This window comes from Lacerta agilis, chromosome 1 (assembly GCF_009819535.1).
Source record: "Lacerta agilis isolate rLacAgi1 chromosome 1, rLacAgi1.pri, whole genome shotgun sequence".
Lineage (NCBI taxonomy): Eukaryota > Metazoa > Chordata > Lepidosauria > Squamata > Lacertidae > Lacerta > Lacerta agilis.
Window position 1 is genome coordinate 8,337,086 of NC_046312.1, and position 13,040 is coordinate 8,350,125.

The following is a 13,040-nucleotide window of genomic DNA, read 5'->3' on the forward strand; positions in this document are numbered from 1 at the left end:
CCCCCCCCGCCCAGATTTCCGCCCTCCGCGCCCACCTTATTCCTCCTCTCTTTTCTTTCATGATTTTCAATCATGGTGAAAATCAGCCAAGGGCGCAGCACCAGTTCTCCCGCCTGCGCCACTAATGTACATCCTGGATGCTGAAGTCTGTCTAAGCTAAAAAGAATTTCCTTTTTGGAGGAGAAAGCCTCCAGCTCCTTCTGTTCAGAGGAAAGTGCCAGTGATGGTAATGCGGGGTGACACTAAATAAACAGTTAAGTTCGCTTTGGAAAGATGGAGTTCATTATCCAGTGAGCTGCAGTTAAAGCCAGACCAGGCGGGGCCGGTTTGTTTTGGCGCAAAGCGCACAGCAGACTTGCCTGCCTCTCTCTCTCTCTCTCTCTCTCTCTCTCTCTCCTGAGCCAGCGAGCAACCTCCGATTCCCCCTCCTGCTCCTCTTCTAAAACACACCACTTCTTCTCCTTCAAACTTTCGTAATTAGGTCATTGGAAGGAAGGGGAATTAAAACGGCCGTATAGTAACATAAATGTACAGTTTCAAATAGGTAGATATACAAAACCACCGAATTTTGTGTGATTTTTCCGCTTTTTTTTTAAAAAAGAACTCTGCTCCGAATTAATCCGCGATTGCGTTCCGACTTGCCCTCGAAGAAGCGGAGATCTTATTCCAAGGCGGCGAGTCGCAAAGAGCGTGTGGATCGCGCCTCTGGTCCTGCGCGGCATCCAAGGGAATTCTCTTTGAAAGTAAATCCCTCACTGGGAGTGATCCCCCCCCCACCATCAAGTGGGGATTACTTCCGAGTAGACACGCACAGGGCAGGTGGCTCGGTCTTAGTGCTCACTTAGCTTGTGGTGGGAGAAGGAGCCCCATCGAGTTAGGTGGGGTTTTTTCTGAGAAAAACTCATTTGAACTGGAGGGATACCCAGCCCGATCTCCTATACATGTTTACTCAAAAGTAAACCCAATTTTAAGAGCCGGTGGAGCGTGCTCTTCCTAGGAAAGCCTGCCAAAGGAGTGCAGGGGTTGTAAACACGCGTTTGCTGCTGCAATCCTCGCTTACCTGGAGGCAAAGCTCCATTGAACTCAATGGGATTTCTAAATGGAAACACACGGGACTGCGTTGCAAATTTAAAGGAGACTCTAAGTTTTGCCTGGATCGTATCCTACTTCTTCTTTTTTTTAAAGCGACTTCACTCTCGCATCCCGTATGCCAAATTCGTTTACCTTGAAGTAAATCGCCATTGAAAGCAATAGGGTTCTCCTGCAAGTCCGTGCGTTTCCGAATCGGGGCCCCTCTCCGACTTTGCAGCAAGAAAGAAGCCGAGAACTTGCCGCCTGAGACCGCAATCCTGTATTTACTTGCCTGGAAGTAAGTCCCAGTGAGTTCAACAGGGCTTGCTTCTGAGTAGGCGTGTATAGCACGTTTCCACGCAGTTGAGCCTCACCCCACCAGTAGGAAATCTCAACAGACGCTTAATTAAAATGGCAACCCCCTTTGTGTTTTTTTTTAAAGGCTACCTAAAGGCTTCATTCCACCCCCACCCCCCGCCTCTTTAATTTATATTTTCTCCACTATAATTTTCCCATAGGAGGACTCTGAAAATAATTCCAAACCCCGCAACCCCCTTGGCATAATAAGTGGATCTTTTCTACTTTCCTCAAGCACAATTTGCACAACAAGAAAAGATGAGAGCCGCTCTCGGTAACATAAACCTCTCGGCTTGGAAAAGGAAGAGGAAGAATAAGCTAGAGGCGGAGAGCGCGAGACGCGAAAGAACAATCGCCGGGTGCCCCTCTTTCCGGGTCATTACGGTACTGCTGGTCTCCAATCAATCCTAATGCGATGGCAATTGGAGTCCCCGGTGAACGCATCTCAGGTTTCGCGTAATGGCTCTACCACATTTTCCTGGACCTCCTTCTTTAACCTGAGATGCCAGGGGGACGAGTCTCTTTTCAGCTGCTGATTGCTTCAAGATGTGGGGACTTGGGGGGGTTGGGGGAGGGGAGCGAGAAAGTCTTGGGATAGCCAGAAACTGTTTGTTGTTAGTCTAAGCTGTTTATTTAATCAACAGAACAAAGCAGATTTTCTCCCTTCTTCCATTTCTTTCTGCAAACGCTCCCTCCATCTGTTCGGTATTCGGAATTCCGCCTCCCACTCGAGCTAAGTTTCCAGTTTTATAATATTGGGCTGCTGTCTCTGTTTACTAAACAAACAGATCACTTGGAAAGGACTAAGGGGTTTATTCTAGCCAGAACCTACAAAGGCTGATTATGGTTATGATTATTATATTTACAAACCACTTAAGGTCAAAACAGACTTCTAGATGGCTTGAGAAATTTTATTTTATTTTATTTTATTTTTAAAAAAACAGTTCATACAAACCTTAGAATAGAATCTGCAATAGAATAATCCCATTATTTGACCCCAGAAAATTGTGAAGGTCTTTTATTAGGACCGAGCATGTGCAGAGTGCCTATGCCAGTGGTAGCCCAAGACATTTCTGCACCTGAAACCAAGCATCACAATGATTTCTTAATATTTCTTATTTATTTGTTAGATTTATAGCCACCTCCATCCTTGGATCAAGTTACTACAGAAGTTTTTTATTTTTGTTCTCTAACATATATTAAAAGGAGTATTCATATCCCACACTTTCATTGTAAAAACCATGCACTGGGGACTCACATCAGATATTATTTAAAAATGATAAGGAATCATACATATTATGATGCAGATTCAGTATCTGTGGGGTTTCACAGAATGCCCAACTGTGCCGTACACAGTTAGCCCTATGCAGGGGGAGTAATAAATACATAAAAATCAACAGGGTTTCAGTAATAAGTACTAGTGTTACTATTATGGCTTTTACTTTGGTCTTATTTAAACATTTATTTGTTAAAATGATTTACTTCCCACTTTGAGAAAACATTCCCTCCCCAAAGAAACCTGCAAACAGAAGTAATAAACACATGACAATAATGAAATGGATAAAAATGATTAAAACAGATCAATTAATATTTTTTTTCATACTCGCATGTTCTTCTGCAGAATGCCAGAACAATACCTGCAAAATAATTAATTATCAATGCAAATGTGGGCAGAGAGGCAAGTATGTTTATTGAGGGAGAAGAATGTTTATTTAAATGTGAAGTGTGGTGAAGAGCATAATTTGTTCCGGTTTCCTTTCTCTTTTTGTTTTATCATTATTTTTTCTTGAATCTATGCTTCTCGTAAATAAGTGTTTTTTTTGGGTAAAAATAGGGTGTTTTTTGTGGGGGGCGGGCGGAATAACAGCGGGTCAAAAACAAATCGAATATTGATCTCTAGAGAGGGCAGAGGAGAGGGAGACAGACAGCAGCAGCATCATTGAATGCAAGAAGAGAGCAATAAAAAGCAACAAATTGTAAAATGCCGGAGGGTTTCAGTGCTAGTTTCAAAGCAGGGGGAGAAAGAGGCTTCCAACTGGAGGGAATTATACAAGTGTGGTGCCAGCACTGAAAAGGCCCTGTCTGGTAGAGCTCAGTGGTACAGCATCTGCTTTGAATGCAGGTTCCAAGTTCAACCCCCAACATCCTCAGGTACAGCTAGCAAACACTCCTTTTCTAAAATTCTGGAAAGCCAATGCACATCAGTGTAGCAGTTGGTCTTGAGCTGGGTGGACCGATGCCTACTAAATCAATGCCTATTGATTTAAATAAAGAGATGCACTGAAATAAAATAAAACCCCCTGCAGGCATGAAAAGAGTTAACCCCTGCAGAAAAAACTTTCTCCTAGCAACGGCTTCAAATTACTTTCATGGTAGGAAGCACAAAAAGGGGGTGTTCATCAAATGACACCAAACTGGGAGGGGCAGCTAATACCACAGAAGTTAGAATCAAGAGCCAAGAGGACCTTAACTGACTGGAGAACTGGGCCCAGGCTAAGAAAATGAATTTCAGTGGGGACAAATGTAAGGTTCTGCACTTAGGCAGGAAGAACTAGATGCATAAGTAGAAGATGGGGGACACCTTGCTTACTAGCGGGGGGCGGGGGGGGTTATTTGGTTTGTTTTCGTTTTAATTTTGGTTATGTATTTTGTGTTTTTATATTGTGATTTTGTCCTGAGACCTGCGGGTATAGGGAAGAAGAAGAAGAAGAAGAAGAAGAAGAAGAAGAAGAAGAAGAAGAAGAAGAAGAAGAAGAAGAAGAAGAAGAAGTAAAGGATCTACGGGTCTTGGTGGACCACAAGCTTAACATGAGTCAACAGTGTGATGCAGCAGCAAAAAAAAAAGGGGGGGCAAATGCTATTCTAGGCTGCATCAACAGAAGTATAGTATCCAGATCAAAGGAAGTAATAGTACCACTCTATTCTGCCTTGGTCAGACCACACCTGGAATACTGTGTCCAGTTCTGGGCACCACAGTTTAAGAAGGATGTTGATAAGCTGGAAGATGTGCAGAGGAGGGTGACCAAGATGATCAGGGGTCTTGAAACCAAGCCTTATGAGGAGCGCTTGAGAGAGCTGGGTATGTTTAGCATTGAAAAGAAGAGACTGAGAAGAGATATGATAGCCATCTTCCAATATCCCAAGGGCTGACACATGGAAGATGGAGCAAGCTTGCTTTCTCCTGCTCTAGAGGGTAGGACCTGAACCTATGCAGTCTAGTTACAAGAAAGGAGATTCTGACTGAACATTAGGACGAACTTTCTGATGGTAAGAGCTGTTCACCAGTGGAACGGATTCCTATGGGAGGTTGTGGACTCTCCCTCATTGGAGGTTGGATGGCCAGCTGTCAGGGACTATTTAGCTGAGATTCCTGCATTGCAGGGGGTTGAGCTAGATGACCCTTGGGGGTCCCTTCTAACTCTACAATTCTATGCAATCTATGCTAGGGAGAGATGCATGTGCTTGCAGGTTTCTTTGTTTAAGGTGCCAAGACAACTTGGCCACTGTTGAGGACTATGCCCACTTTACTAGCAAAACGTTAACTATTTTAAACAAAATATATACAGTATATACAAATACATGCACATTTAATTAAGAACATAGAAAAGGCAGCAGATCTCCGTATGGTTTGAAGTAATGTTTAATTCCTTGACTCTGGCACTAGGAGGCAGCATGGAGCACAAGCCTGTGGGCTAAAGCAATTATGGTCAATTTCTATATTCTCACAAGGGTCACACCTTGATTAAAATTTGGTAGGGCTGTTGCACATAATCTTTTTCTACTGGTTGGACCTATTTGTCTTGGCCCAGTGCACTGGAGTCTGGGTTCAAATTCATTCTGGCTATTAGACCATGGATGGGAAACCGGGGGCCTCCAGATGTCGTTGGCCAACAGTCTGGGATGCTGAGAATTAGAATCATAGAATCATAGCATCGTAGAGTTGGAAGGGATCCCCAGGGTCATCTAGTCCAACCCCCTGCAAAGCAGGAAATTCAGCTAAAGCATGTGTGAAAGATGGTCATCCATCCTCTGCTCAAAAACATCTGATGAAGGAGAGTTAACAACATCTGGAGGAGAACAAGTCCCCCATCCCTGATGTAGTCAATATGTTCATGGGGTTATGCCAGTTTATTCTTCCAACAATCCTGGGATGGTGATGGCTTAGCATAGCTGGACCCTGGGACTCACTCTCTAAAGGAGGCAGTGATGGCTGTCAAACTTGAGGGCTTTAAAAAGTAAAGGTAAAGGGACCCCTGACCTTTAGGTCCAGTCGCGCATGACTCTGGGGTTGCAGCGCTCATCTTGCTTTATTGGCCGAGGGAGCCGGCGTACAGCTTCCGGGTCATGTGGCTAGCATGACTAAGCCGCTTCTGGCGAACCAGAGCAGTGCACGGAAATGCCATTTACCTTCCCGCTGGAGCGGTACCTATTTATCTACTTGTACTGGTGTGCTTTCGAACTGCTAGGTTGGCAGGAGCAGGGACTGAGCAACAGGAGCTCACCTTGTTGCGGGGATTCGAACCGCTGACCTTCTGATCGGCAAGCCCTAGGCTCTGTGGTTTAAACCACAGCGCCATTCTCAAAACCTTGAGGGCTTTAAAAGAGGATGGGGCAAAAACACGGAGGCGGAAAAGGCTCTCCATAGCTACTCGCCACGATGGCTGTGCTCTGCCTCCACAGTCAGAGGCAGGAACGCTTCCGAATACCAGTTGCCGGAAACCGCAGGCAGGCAGAGTGCTGTAGGACCAAGAGACGGTTTTAGGGTAGCACGACCCATTCTGCTGCACTGGGTGCCAGCACCACAGGGGTCGCTGCAACAATGGTGTCAAAAGGAGCACATGAGACCTGCCCCTCCCACCCTCAAATTTTAGTATCACACCAGGGGCTTCTGAAATTTGAGGGACCAAACTCCACCGCAGGTAGGACCCAGGTCTTGCTTGAGGTTTCCCCCAACAGGAACCTGGGTAGGCTGCTGTAAGAACAGGATGCTGGACCAAGCTATTTCCCCCCCCCTTTTATTTATTAAATTCACACACTTGCCCTTTATCCAAAGATCCCAGGGCTGTTTGCAACCTAAAAACACAGAATAAAACCAATAAGTACCATATATACTTGAGTATAAGCCTAGTTTTTCAGCACATTTTTTGTGCTGAAAAAGCTGCCCTCGGCTTATACTCGAGTGAGGCGGGCGGTGGGGGCGGTGAGAAAGAAGCCCTTTCTCTCCGCTCGTGCCGCCACCCACTCTCCCCAGTCAACCATTCCTTAAGAAGTGTACAAGAACGGCGGTTCTTTACTCTCCCCAGGCAGCTTGTTCCATTCCTGAACCGCTCGCATAAATGCAAACTTGGCAAAGGAAGAAGAGGAAGGAGCAGCCCAAAGGGTTGCTTTCGGGGTGCTCGTTCCTCCTCCTCCTCCACAGCGGCAAAGGTGAACCGGCTTATACTCGAGTCAATAAGCTTTCCCAGGTTTTTGTAGGGAAATTAGGTGCCTCGGTTTATATTCGGGTCGGCTTATACTTGGATATATACGGTAATCTAATAACACACACACACAATTGTATGGCCTTTTGGTCCCACTGTCAGAATTCACTTTTTTTGAAAAACGACTTTCGTTTGCCATTCCAAGTCTCATGGGCTAATTTATCGAAAGCACGGTCCCTGATCCAGCAGACTCTTCTTATGTTCGTGTGTTCTTAAGTGTAGTCAATACCCAGCTACGTAGACCAATGGTGTGACTCTGTATAAAGCAGTTTCCTAGCTCAGTGGTAGAGCATCTGCCTTGCATACTGAAGGTCATGAGTTCAAAGGGGCAAGTGAAGATCGACATGGGGAACAAGGGTGGGAGAAGACCATCAGCGCCTCTTATTCGCCAAGAGGCCGCCGTAGAGGTGGCATTGAGGGGGCTGCCAAGGAGGCGGCTGATCTGACCCCCAAGGAGCATGCCACAGCTGTTGCTGCCACCAGGGGGCAATACATTCCTTGGAGGTTGGATCTGCTGTCCCTGCGGATTCTGCAGCCTGAGGCGGTCACCTGACCTTGCCTCATGGGTGGGCCGGCCTTGCCTAAAGCCAAAGAAACCCAGCACAAACACCCTCTTATTGTGTCAAGAGCATGTTGCAGAGCACACAAACGCCCCTCAATAACACAACAGTCTGGAGGACCCCACAGGACAGGTGCTTCTGCAGACCCTCCAAGTTTCCCTATTTTCGAGGGATGGCCCTGGATTTGCAGAAGCCGTCCCGGTTTCCTGATTTGATCCCGGAATGTCCCGCTTTTTCTTCGGAGAAATGTTGGAGGGTATGGAATTGTGCGACCCTGGAGCCAAGGAGATGAGTAACTGTGCAACCTTTAGAAGACATCTGACGGCAACCCCGTACAGGGAGGTTTTAAGATGTTTAATGTTTTATTATGTTTTCATATTTGTTGGAATCCACCCTGAGTGGCTGGGGCAACCCATTCAGATGCATAGCTGTCAACCCTCCCTGCTGTTTCCCCAATGCTATAATAAGGGAATTTCCCGCAAAAAAAGAGAAAGGTTGACAGCTATGGTCAGATGGGCGGGATATAAATAATAAAATGATGATGATGATAATGATGATGATGATGATGATGATGGAACAGGACATCGCTATTTTCATCGGAGAAATGTTGGAGGGTATGCTTATGTAAGAACTTGCAGGTGATTCAAGAGGACTTTCTGCCATGTGTCTATAGTAGCATTAAAGGTACAAATGTTAAGCTCTGGAATTAATGCTTTAACAGGACCCTCACTTTCCCTTCCTGATGCTGCCTTGCAGCAGAGATACATTTTATTTCCTGACTTTTACCTGCTGCTTCTGTGAGCAGAGCACCATAGATCTATTTCCGTATAGAGGTGCACCAGGGCTCAATCCCACCACCACCGTCCGACGCAGTTTTTCAAGGCATAAAAACATATCTCCCTCCTCTACCCTCATCCCCCCCCTCCACTTCCCTATCACAAACAGGAAAAATGGGGGGGGGGCCTGTCTCGCGCCGCTTTGGGCAGACAGGAGATCAAAGGCGTCAAGGGGACCTCAGCAGACAGATCGGTTCCTTTTAGTGCGCAATATTATTAGCAGAGCAATCCGCATTTTCACGGGGCATTCGTTTTTGTTGCTCTCCGCTCGCCTCCCCTCCCAATTTCTCAGCATAATGGAATTTGCAGTAACCTGACACACGGATAAGGGAGACTTTCATGAGGGCTCCCCCCCCAACCCCCACTTTGCAAAATAAGATAATGCATTTCGAATTAGGTTTTAGCAAAGGCTGCAGACAAATTGGGCCACGAGCTCCTGCTGGATTGATCGCCGCTGGATGGGTCTGGGAAAGGGAGTCCTTGGCAATTTGGGGTGCAAACATGCACAGAGTTTTTCCTTGGAATGGGCCTGGGTTAGGGCCATTTGTTGTTGTTGTTCAGTCGTGTCCGACTCTTCGTGACCCCATGGACCAGAGCATGCCAGGCACTCCTGTCTTCCGCTGCCTCCCGCAGTTTGGCCAAACTCATGTTGGTAGCTTCGAGAACACTGTCCAACCATCTCGTCCTCTGTCGTCCCCTTCTCCTTGTGCCCTCCATCTTTCCCAACATCAGGGTCTTTTCCAGGGAGTCTTCTCTTCTCATGAGGTGGCCAAAGTACTGGAGCCTCAACTTCAGGATCTGTCCTTCCAGTGAGCACTCAGGGCTCATTTCCTTCAGAATGGATAGGTTCCTTCAGAATGGATAGTCCATGGGACTCACAAGAGTCTCCTCCAGCACCATAATTCAAAAGCATCAATTCTTCGGCGATCAGCCTTCTTTATGGTCCAGCTCTCACTTCCATACATCACTACTGGGAAAACCATGGCTTTAACTATACGGACCTTTGTCGGCGAGGTGATGTCTCTGCTTTTTAAGATGCTGTCTAGGTTTGTCATTGCTTTTCTCCCAAGAAGCAGGCGTCTTTTAATTTCGTGACTGCTGTCATTATTATCATTACCATAATAATATAACATGCTCAGAATACTTGAAACGTGCAATATAAATGCTATTCTTGTTGTTTTTATTTCTGAACCTGAACCAATGACTGACTTAGATGGACTTGAAATCCCATTCAAGATCTAGGGTTACAGCGAAATGCTAATCATGCTCAAAATAGACCCAATGAAATCAATGAACTTGCCCAGTGTCAGTCGTACTGAGAGCATTGCCCCTAAGTCTGAATGGATGGATAAAAGCAGGGTCAGAGCAATGAACGCTTTTTCTTTTCTCTCCCTTCATTTCCTTTGCTGAAAGTTTCAGAGTTTAAACCGAGCAAGGGTGGCTCAGCCTGCTTTCATCCACAGACTTCTTTCTCCTGCAAAATAACAACAACAAAAAACAAAACAAAACAGTATAGCGACACACCTGGACCTTGCGATTTGTTTATAATCCATTCTCTCCAGAGCCAGCCACTCCCAGGGATGCCTGATTGAATGCTCTTTGAGATTTGCATCGGAGGCCTTGTTGACTTACGCTCTTTGCATCCTGCCAGAAAACAAATAATCCCCACCCCACCCCAGCCCCGACCATGTTGCGCACTCTTGTCATTGAGCTGTGATGAGAAGCAAACCAGCATGCCACATCCCCCCCCTTTTAAAATACATTTTTAAGTGCTTCCAGATAGGCCCCTACATTTGTTCAATGAAGCTGGTCTGTTGGGGAAGTGGCAGGAGATAACCTTAATGCAGACTTGGTGAGTCAGGGAGAGTTGCAGAAAGAAAGAAAGAAAGAAAGAAAGAAAGAAAGAAAGAAAGAAAGAAAGAAAGAAAGAAAGAAAGAAAGAAAGAGAGAGAGAGAGAGAGAGAGAGAGAGAGAGAGGACCTTTCACCCCCCATTAGTGGTGCCATCAACGCTCCAGCACAACAGAGAGCGAGGTCACATTACATATGGCGCACAGTCTGTTCAGCCCTCAGAATGCCAGCTTTGAAATTTTAGAGAGGGGAAAGGTCATCTTTAATAAGCGAGCGTTGAGGAAAGGGGGAGGTTATCAGTTCTTTCCGAGCAAACACGGTGGGTGTCCCATCTGCCGCAGTCACCACCAACATTGTTGGGGTCTCCTGACTGTAGGCAGGGGCGAAACATGGCTTTATTTCACCCAGATTGGCAGTCCTCGCATGCAGGCACATTTATTCATTTTTGCATCAGCAACTAATTCGACAAAGGAGGAGGCCTCCAGATTGTCAGTATCATAACTTTGTGGAGTGAAGGGGGCTGGGAATTCCAGTGCGCCTGGGAATGTTAGTTTGGTGCACTCAAGCGCTACGTTTCCCTAGCGCCAACAAGTCTGCTTTTGAAAAAGACAGGATCCCCCCCCCTTTTTTTCAATTTGAAAGTGACAAGAAAATGTATTGCTAAGTGTGGGATGAGGGCTGGAAAAATGCCTCTATAACAGGTTCAAGAAAGTTAAGTTCATTGCTGTCTCAGAGAAATTGACCTGTAATCTTCATGCAGCTAAGGGTGATACTGATATTTCCGGTATTACGTATTTGGAGGTTATTTATTAACTATGGCAATGCAGTCACACTGGTGGCAGAGCCCTTTGAAATAATATTTTATTTGTGAGCATCTGTAAACAGGCAACACCAGTGCTATTTTTCTAGGAAAAAAGTTGCCTGTGCTGAGGTCTGGTGAGCTCTGACTGAAAAAAAGCCCAGGGCAAGACCTTTCCCCTTTCCCAAATTTCCGTTCAATGTTGTATTTCTGCACCTCATTTATAACTTTATAGCTATATTCATTACATTTTCTCCTGATTTTTTTTGGGGGGGCTTTTTATTTTATCATCCCAAACTCCTTGTACTGAATTCATATTATTTTTTGGTTGTTGTCAACATCTGTCCTTTTTTCATATGTACTGTATGCTTTATCGTTTAACAAAATAATAATACATTTTTAAAAAGAAAAAGAAAAGTGTGGGATGCACAGATGATTAAAAGTGCAAACAGTACTCCTCAGGCAAATCAGGATGAGTGCTCATTGTCATGCACTCACCCTGTAAACAAATCGGAACAAAATGATCCGCAAAGACCATGCACCGTCTAAGCAAATCTGGACAAGTGCTGAATAAATCGGTCACCTGGAGGACCCCAAAGAGTCTTGTGGCACTTTTAAATAATAGAATCATAGAGTTGGAAGGAACCCTGAGGATCATCTAGTCCAACCCCCCTGGAAATATTTATTGCAGCATCTTGGGTTGCCATATTTTAAAGAGCAAAAAAGACATTTGCCGACTTCTACTTTTAACGGGACATGGGTGGCGCTGTGGGTTAAACCACAGAGCCTAGGGCTTGCCGATCAGAAGGTCGGTGGTTCAAATCCCCACGATGGGGTGAGCTCCCATTGTTCGGCCCCAGCTCCTGCCCACTTAGCAGTTCGAAAGCATGCCAGTGCAAGTAGATAAATAAGTACCACTCTGGTGGGAAGGTAAACTGCATTTCCGGGCACTGCTCTGAAAAACTGTCTGCGGACAAACATTGGCTCCCTTGGCCAGTAAAGCGAGATGAGTGCCACAACCCCAGAGTCGTCCACGACTGGACCTAATGGTCAGGGGTCCCTTTACCTTTACTTTTAACCATAGATTGCTATGACGACTCTGCCCATGAAATAGAGGGCATGTCCTGGAAAAAGATGCTTTGTAGCCAAAGTTGTCTGTTTTGTGTGGTGGCTCCCAGCCGATGTCAAAATGAACCCAAACATCCTTTTGCCACAGCCCGCTTAATCAAAAGGAATTAAGGTTTTTAATTTAATTTGGTTTTATTTTTACAGGGAGGAAGGCTTGTCTTCTCTAGGGCTGCATCTACACAGCTATAAAAAAACGCTCTGAAAATGCTCTGGGGGTGGGGAACGTTTTAAAGCTCATAATGGAAAATTTCATAGAGTTCTGATTTCAGCTCTACAGCGCCATCTGGTGTCACAGTGTTATAACACATTTATAATGCTTTTTAAAATATTTTTTTTTTACTAGTGTAGCTGAGTCCTAGGTTACAGGTTTTAAGCTGCAGGAACAAACCCATTCAATTAATCTGCGGCTTGTTTCTACAGAGGCCACAGTGTTAAAAAAATTATTATTGCTTATTTATCACTGCCTTTATATTGCACCTTTCATCCAAGGAGCTCAAGGTGTCCTGCATGTTTCCCTCCTCCCTCCCCAACTCCTCATTTTATCCTCATAATGACCCTGTGAGGTAGGTTAGGCTAAGAGACAATGAGCAGTGCAAAGTCAATCCTAGTCAGTCAGCCCCTAGCTCAGCGCTCCAACCACTGTACCACACTACTTCCAGCAAAATAAACAAATAGACCAGGCATAGGCAAACTCGGCCCTTCAGATGTTTTGGGACTACAACTCCCATCATCCTTGACCACTGCTCCTGTTAGCTAGGGATGATGGGAGTTGTAGTCCCAAAAATATCTGGAGGGCCGAGTTTGTCTATGCCTGAAATACCGGTAGACACACTGGCAACTTAAGCTTCCAGGCTAGGAATGCTCCCTGCTTGCTGCCCTTTGGCAGGTCAGGGGGAGCCTTTAAAAAATGGAAGGATAGGTGCCTGCAAGGGGTAGCGATCTCCTGCCCAGTGGTGTAT